Genomic DNA, 8,738 nt, shown 5'->3' with positions numbered 1-8,738 from the left:
ACTAGACAAGGTAAGATCACGAATATCCTACCAACGGGACATCAAAAACTGTAATATCCTATGTTTCCCGGAATCGTGGCTGAATGACGACATGGATATTCAGCTAGCGGGATACATGCTGCACCGGCAGGATAGAACAGCACACTCCAGGAGACTAGGGGAGGGGGGCAGTGCAGTCTGTGCAAATTTATAAACAGCTGGTGCACGAAATCTAAGGAAGTCTCTAGATTTTGCTCGCCTGAGGAAGAGTATATTATGATAAATTGCAGGCCACACTACTTGCCTAGAGAGTTCTCAGATATACTTTTCGTGGCTGTTTATTCACCACCACAGACAGATGCCGGCACTAAGACCGCAATCAGCCAGCTGTACAAGGAAATAAGGAAACAGGAAATCACTCTCCAAAGGCGGCACTCGAAGTAGCCGGAGACTTTAATGTAGGGAAACTTAAATCAGTTCTACCAAATTTCCATCAACACGTTAAATGTGCAATCAGAGGGAATAAAAAAATTCTAGATCAGCTGTACTCCACACATAGAGACGCGTACAAAGCTCTCCCTCGCCCTCCATTTGGTAAATCCGACCACAACTCTATCCTCCTGATTCCTGCTTACAAGCAAAAATTAAAGCAGGAAGCACCAGTGACTCGGTCTATAAAAAAATGGTCAGATGAAGCAGATGCTAAACTACAGGACTATTTTGCTATCACAGACTGGAACATGTTCTGGGATTCTTCCGATGGCATTGAGGAGTACACCACATCAGTCACTGGCTTTATCAATAAACCATCAAACAGGCAACGCGTCAATACATGGCTAAGATTGAATCATACTACACCGGCTCCGACGCTCGTCGGATGTGGCAGGGCTTGCAAACTATTACAGACTACAAAGGGAAGCACAGCTGTGAGCTGCTATGCTCGCTTCGAGGCAAGCAACACTGAGGCATGCATGAGAGCATCAGCCGTTCCGGACGACTGTTCGATCACTGTCTCCGTAGCCGACGTGAGTAAGACCTTTAAACAGGTCAACATTCACAAGGCAGCGGGGCCAGATGGATTACCAGGACGTGTGCTCCGGGGCATGTGCTAACCAACTGGCAGGTGTCTTCACTGACATTTTCAACATGTTCCTGATTGAGTCTGTAATACCAATGTGCTTCAAGCAGACTACCATTGTCCCTGTGCCCAAGAACACAAAGGCAACCTGCCAAAATGACTACAGACCCATGGCACTCATGTCCTTAGCCATGAATTGGTTTGAAAGGCTGGTAATGGCTCACATCAACACCATTATCCCAGAAATCCTAGACCCACTCCAATTTGCATACCGCCCAAAACAGATCCACAGATGATGCAATCTCTATTGCACTCCACACTGTCCTTTCCTACCTGGACAAAAGGAACACATATGTGAGAATGCTATTCATTGACTACAACTCAGTGTTCAACACCATAGTGTCCTCAAAGCTGATCACTAAGCTAAGGACCCTGTGACTAAACACCTTCTGCAAATGGATCCTGGACTTCCTGACAGGCTGCCCCCCCCCAGGTGGTGAGGGTAGGCAACAACACGTCTGCCACGCTGATCCTCAACACAGGGCCCCCTCAGGGGTGCGTGCTCAGTCCCCTCCTGTACTCCCTGTTCACCCACGACTGCATGGCCAAACACGACTCCAACACCATCATTAAGTTTGCTGACGACACAACAGTGATAGGCCTGATCACCAACAATGAGACAGCCTTTAGGGAGGAGGACAGGACAACAACCTCTCCCTCAACGTGAGCAATACAAATGAGCTGATCATGGACTACAGGAACAGGCAGGCCGAACAGGCCCCCATTAACATCAACAGGGCTGTAGTGGAGCGGGTCAAGAGTTTCAAGTTCCTTGGTGTCCACATCACCAACGATCTATCATGGTCCAAACACACCAAGACAGTTGTGAAGAGGGCAAAACAATGCCTTTTCCTTTGGCATGGGTCCCAAGATCCTCAAAAAGTTATACAGCTGCACCATCGAGAGCATGACTGGTTGCATTACAACCTGGTACGGCAACTGCTCATCATCTTACTGTAAGGCGATACGAAGGGTAGTGCGTACGGCCCAGTACATCACTGGGGGCAAGCTTTAAGCCATCCAAGCTTCCTGCCATCCAAGGCCCAAAAATGTGTCAGTCACCCCAGTCATATACTGTTCTCTCTGCTACCGCACGACAAGCAGTACCAGAGCGCCAAGTCTAGGTCCAAAAGGCTCCTTAACAGCTTCTACCCTCAAGCCATAAGAACAATTATCAAATGGCCACCTGGACTATTTACATTGACTTACCTCAACTTGTACCCCCGCACATTGACTCGGTACCGGTACCGCATCCGAAATAGCCTCGTTATTCTTATTTTATTGTTACTTTTTATAATTGTTTACTTTAGTTTATTTGGTAAATATTTTCTTAACTCTTTCTCGAACTGCACTGTTGGTTAAGGGCTTGTAAGCATTTCACGGTAACCTGTTGTATTCGGTTCATGTGACAAAGTTTGATTTGATTTGAACGACTAGCCGGCTTGGGTAGCAAACCATAGATGTCGGGATGTTGTGAAAAGGATGAAATGGTATAAATAAATGTATGAAAATGTTTTTAATGAAAATATGTCAATCATTTTATTATTTGTATATTATATGAATCATTATTTTGGAAACCCGTTTGTATAAAAGTGTTAATGGCCTAAAAGCCAGTGTTCAACAAACACCAGCTTCGAAGGCATTAACACTTAATGGTAGTATTTAGCATATATTTAGCAGCCATCATTTCATTAAATTGACTGCATTCCCAAAGATTATTCTGCAAGTGACAATATAATCTGACTGAGTAGTCTTTCACAAGTGTTTAGTAATGTTTAGTTATGAATCATGTTCATTTGTAACTCATCTTGTTCAGTGGCTCCTAGACTGGATCTTAATGGTCATTCCAGTCATCTCCTGCACGTGTCCCAAATGACACCCTATTCCTTATAGTCCCAATGGGCCCTGGTCAAAAGTAGTGTATAAAGGGAATAGGGTGCCCTGTGGTAGATAAGGTCCTCCCTTGGTAGAAATAATCAGCGCTCCATTTCTTGTGTTTTGGTGACTATGTAATTATAATCACAACAAAATCAACTAGATGTGTTTGTCAGTAATATGTAATTGTAAGGAGATTAGCCACACACACACACAGGAGATGAAACTTGATTATCTTTGTTAATAAATAAGAACAAATTCAAACCCATGAAAATAACTCCTAATATATCCTGACAGCCCCCAGGGAAGAGAACAGCTTTACTCTGGACAAGACTAACGCAGACACTGGGAGTCGAGAAGCAGGTGCAGGTGGTGAGTTTAATAACACGATGAACATGGAACGATACAAAACAAGAGTAGCGTCTGGACATAAACACATAACCAATACTGCCTGGGGAATGAACCAAAGGGAGCGACAATCAGGGAAGGGATGGAGTCCAGGTGAGTCTCATAATGAGGTGCTAGTGCGGGTAACGATGGTGTACGTAATGATGGTTGTCAGAGGCAGTGATTTGTAAATCGGCAACGTCGAGCGCCGAAGAAGGAGAGTGGGAGTAGACGTGACAGAATCCCCCCCCCACGAGGGGACAGCTTTAGCCAGGGGACCAGGAACCACCGGCCTGAGAAGGGAGACATGAAAGGAAGGTAAGATACGGTAGTCACTGGGTAGCTGTAATATATACGTCACCTCGTTGACCCTTCGGAGAACCTTGAACGGCCCCACAAACCGGGGTTCAGCTTCTTGCAGGGAGTGGGAGGTTCCTGGTAGAACATGATGGAACACAGGAGCTTAACTGCAGTGGCAATCCTTCTACTCCTGACATTGGACGGTGCGCTTTAGTCTGACGTGAGTATCGCTCCACACTTTTTCTGTGTGCCTAAACCACCGCAGGAGCTTCGGTCTGGCCCGGGGTCAACAGAGCCAGGACCGGCTGACAACCCAGAACACAATGGAATGGAGTCAGCCTAGTGGAGGAGTGACGTAACACATTCTGGGCGTACTCCGCCTCTGGAAGGAATTGGGCCCACTCCCCCTGCCGGTCCTGGCAGTGGCTCCTCAGGAACTTCCCCAGCTCCTGGTTCATCCTCTCCACCTGCCCTTTAGACTGAGGCTGACCGTGACCTCAAACTTCTCCATGAAGGCTCTTCATGTCCGTGATGCGAATTGGGGGCAACGGTCGGAGACGATGTCCTCCGGAAGGCCATAATGCCAGAAGACCTGCTGAAACACTGCCTTAGCAACCTGGAGACCAGAGGGGGATAAAACGGCAGGATTTAGAGAATCCAAAATGGTGGTGAAAGCATCAGAGATCAGTGACAAAATCAATGGACAGATGTGACCAGGGATACCGAGTTGGGATGTACCGGACACTGCTGAAGCTGGTGCCCCCCTTGACCACAATAGGGACAGAGCCCCAGCTGTTTCCGTCTGCATCGTTCAGGCTCCAAGGAGAGGTTGTCGTCTCGACATGCCAGTTGCGTCTGGACCTCCCTGCGCAGTCCTCATCTGAATAACGTACGGGGTGCCGGCTCATTCAATCCACTGGATATTGCTACTGTCTGGAAGGTGAGCGCCTACTCGGCAGCGGGTTGTTCATCTTGCCGTAGTTGGAATAGAAGCTCACTCCCCTCTCTGCCCTACGGCGGATGATCGAAGATACATCTGAACAGAGCCATGAACCCCTCATACGAAGCCAGCTCCTCCTCTCCTCTCTCCCAGACGGCTGAAGCCCTCTCCAACCCCCTCCTAGTCAGCAGAGAAATAACCATGGCAACCTGGGACCTCTCGGTGGTGAGGCCTCCCATCTGTTGTGCAAAATAGAGGGAGCACTTGAGTAGGAAGCCACTTAGATGGGGTTGCGTGCTGGTACCAATCCTCTACCCCGTCATATTTATCCGGGAGGGACAAATGGGCATTGCTGACCTGGGCGGACTGCTGAATGGACTGGTGTGCTGGGTCGACTGGTGGCAGAGTATCCTCCTCTAGTTGAAGGTTGTCAGATGCAGTGATTAGAGCTGTCATACATCACCCTGACACCTCTACAGCTACCATAGATGACCTGACACCTCTACAGCTACCATACATCATTCGGGCTCCTCTATAGCTACCATACATCATCCTGACACTTCTACAGCTATCATCCTGACACCCCTACAGCTATCATACATCATCCTGACACTTCTACAGCTATCATCCTGACACCTCTACAGCTATCATAAATCATCCTGACACCCCTACAGCTATCATCCTGACACCTCTACAGCCATCTACAGCTATCATACATCACCTCTACAGCTATCATACATCACCCTGGAACCTCTACAGCTATCATACATCACACTGACACCTCTACAGCTATCATAGATCACCCTGACACCTCTACAGCTACCATAGATCACTCTGACACCTCTACAGCTATCATAGATCACCCTGGGACCTATACAGCTATCATAGATCACCTTGACACCTCTACAGCTATCATACATCATCCTGACACTTTTACAGCTATCATACATCATCCTGACACCTCTACAGCTATCATACATTATCCTGACACCTCTACAGCTATCATACATCATCCTGACACTTCTACAGCTATCATCCTGACACCTCTACAGCTATCATACATCATCCTGACACCCCTACAGCTATCATACATCATCCTGACACTTCTACAGCTATCATCCTGACACCCCTACAGTTATCATACATCATCCTGACACTTTTACAGCTATCATAAATCATCCTGACACCCCTACAGCTATCATCCTGACACCTCTACAGCCATCTACAGCTATCATACATCACCTCTACAGCTATCATACATCACCCTGGAACCTCTACAGCTATCATACATCACCCTGATACCTCTACAGCTATCATAGATCACCCTGACACCTCTACAGCTACCATAGATCACTCTGACACCTCTACAGCTATCATAGATCACCCTGGGACCTATACAGCTATCATAGATCACCTTGACACCTCTACAGCTATCATACATCATCCTGACACTTCTACAGCTATCATCCTGACACCTCTACAGCTATCATACATCATCCTGACACCCCTACAGCTATCATACATCATCCTGACACTTCTACAGCTATCATCCTGACACCCCTACAGTTATCATACATCATCCTGACACCCCTACAGCTATCATCCTGACACCTCTACAGCTACCATACATCACCCTGACACCCCTACAGCTATCATACATCACCCCGACACCTCTACAGCTATCATACATCATCCTGACACCTCTACAGCTATCATACATCATCCTGACACCTCTACAGCTACCATAGATCACCCTGACACCCCTACAGCTATCATACATCACCCCGACACCTCTACAGCTATCATACATCATCCTGACACCTCTACAGCTACCATACATCATCCTGACACTTTTACAGCTATCATAAATCATCCTGTCACCTCTACAGCTATCATACATCACCCTGACACCTCTACAGCTATCATACATCACCCTGACACCTCTACAGCTTGCATACATCATCCTGACACCTCTACAGCTACCATACATCACCCTGACACCTCTACAGCTATCATAGATCACCCTGACACCTCTACAGCTACCATAGATCACCCTGACACCTCTACAGCTATCATACATCATCCTGACACCTCTACAGCTATCATAGATCACCCTGACATCTCTACAGCTACCATACATCACCCTGACACCTCTACAGCTACCATACATCATCCTGACACCTCTACAGCTACCATACATCACCCTGACACCTCTACAGCTACCATACATCATCCTGACACCTCTACAGCTATCATACATCATCCTGACAGTTCTACAGCTATGTTCACCCTACCCTGACACCTCTACCCTGCTCTCCATATGTTCACCACCACCTGATACCAACACACCTCTATGGCACAGTCACACTCTGTCTCCCTAAAACCACATCTTTCACAAATCTAAATGAACTGTAAGTCTGTAAATGCATTCATGAGGAAAAGTTCTGATTCAATATAGTATTGTATCATCAGTTCCTCAGTACCCTCTGTCTTCATGTTAGGTGTATTGAGACAGCAAACAGTACTGTCGGAAAACATCCAAAAGATCACATTCTTTATCAAATAAGACGTGAGATATGATGTTCAGAGAGTAAAGAAAAGGGACCACTAGAAGATCTATTGAAACAATCCACCGTAGGACTGGGAGCAAGACTTTGGGTACAGACAGTGTCCTCTGGTTATCTCCGGTCAGAGAGAGCTTGGAGGTTGGTTGGAGATGGAGAGCAGACGGTTCCAGGGATCAGGACACACCATGATCCTCTGGTACAGAGCTCTGGGTCTGATTGTCTAGGTACAGGGCTCCGGGTCTGATTGTCTAGGTACAGGGCTATGGGTCTGATTGTCTAGGTACAGGGCTCTGGGTCTGATTGTCTAGGTACGGGGCTCTGGGTCTGATTGTCTAGGTACAGGGCTATGGGTCTGATTGTCTAGGTACAGGGCTCTGGGTCTGATTGTCTGGGTACAGGGCTCTGGGTCTGATTGTCTAGGTATAGGGCTCTGGGTCTGATTGTCTGGGTACAGGGCTATGGGTCTGATTGTCTAGGTACAGGGCTCTGGGTATAGGGCTCTAGGTCTGATTGTCTGGGTACAGGGCTATGAGTCTGATTGTCTAGGTACAGGGGTCTGGGTGTCTGGGTATAGGGCTCTAGGTCTGATTGTCTGGGTACAGGGCTCTGGGTGTCTGGGTAGAGGGCTCTGAGTCTGGGTGTCTGGGTATAGGGCTCTGGGTCTAGGGCTCTGGGTTTGATTGTCTGGGTACAGGGCTCTGGGTCTGATTGTCTGGGTACAGGGCTCTGGGTGTCTGGGTAGAGAGCTCTGGGGCTGGGTATCTGGGTATAGGGCTCTGGGTCTGGGTGTCTGGATATAGGGCTCTGGGTCTGGGTATAGGGCTCTAGGTCTGGGTATAGGGCTCTGGGTCTGAGTAGATGTATCTGGATATAGGGCTCTCGGTTTGGGTTTCTGGGTCTGGGTAGAGGGCTCTGGGCCTGGGTTTTGGGTGAGTCTGGCTGGTCTCTGGGTCTCAGGCTGGTTGTCCTCCTGCTGGTCCTCTGTGCTGCTCTCGGACTCAGTGTTCCTGTGTGTCTGCTGGTACCAGTGTAACAGAGTTTAAAATATCTTTCCTCATGCTATCAAATTGTCAGTCATTTTATGACCAGACCAGTCCTCTACTCAGCGATGTTGTGTTTTTTTTATTTTACTAGGCAAGTCAGTTAAGAACAAATTCTATTTTCAATGACGGCCTAGGAACAATGGGTTAACTGCCTGTTCAGATTTGTACTTTGTCAGCTCGGGGGTTTGAACTTGCAACCTTCCGGTTACTAGTCCAATTCTCTAACCACTAGGCTACCCTGCCGCCCTACCAGTTTCTGCTGGTACCAGTCTCTACTCTGTAATGTTGTGTTTCTGCTGGTATCAGTCTCTACTCTGTCATGTTGTGTTTCTGCTGGTATCAGTCTCTACTCTGTCATGTTGTGTTTCTGCTGGTACCAATCCTCTACTCTGTCATGTTGTGTTTCTGTTGGTACCAGTCTCTACTCTGTCATGTTGTGTTTCTGCTGGTATCAGTCTCTACTCTGTCATGTTGTGTTTCTGCTGGTATCAGTCTCTACTCTGTCATGT

The 8,738-nt window shown here is 47.5% G+C and overlaps 1 long non-coding RNA gene across 1 annotated transcript; it reads right to left on the bottom strand.

The window, feature by feature from the left end:
• Positions 1-3,351: 3,351 nt before the first annotated feature.
• On the bottom strand, positions 3,352-8,670 carry LOC112240125. Its single transcript, XR_006079496.1, has 2 exons — positions 6,125-8,670; positions 3,352-6,094 (listed from the first exon to the last, which is right to left on the bottom strand). It is a non-coding gene; the product is annotated as an uncharacterized LOC112240125 (long non-coding RNA).
• Positions 8,671-8,738: the final 68 nt, after the last annotated feature.

This window comes from Oncorhynchus tshawytscha, linkage group LG20 (assembly GCF_018296145.1).
Source record: "Oncorhynchus tshawytscha isolate Ot180627B linkage group LG20, Otsh_v2.0, whole genome shotgun sequence".
NCBI classification, from domain to species: Eukaryota; Metazoa; Chordata; class Actinopteri; order Salmoniformes; family Salmonidae; genus Oncorhynchus; species Oncorhynchus tshawytscha.
The sequence above is the reverse complement of the archived record's forward strand: the minus strand, read 5'-3'. Positions and strand labels throughout refer to the sequence as shown.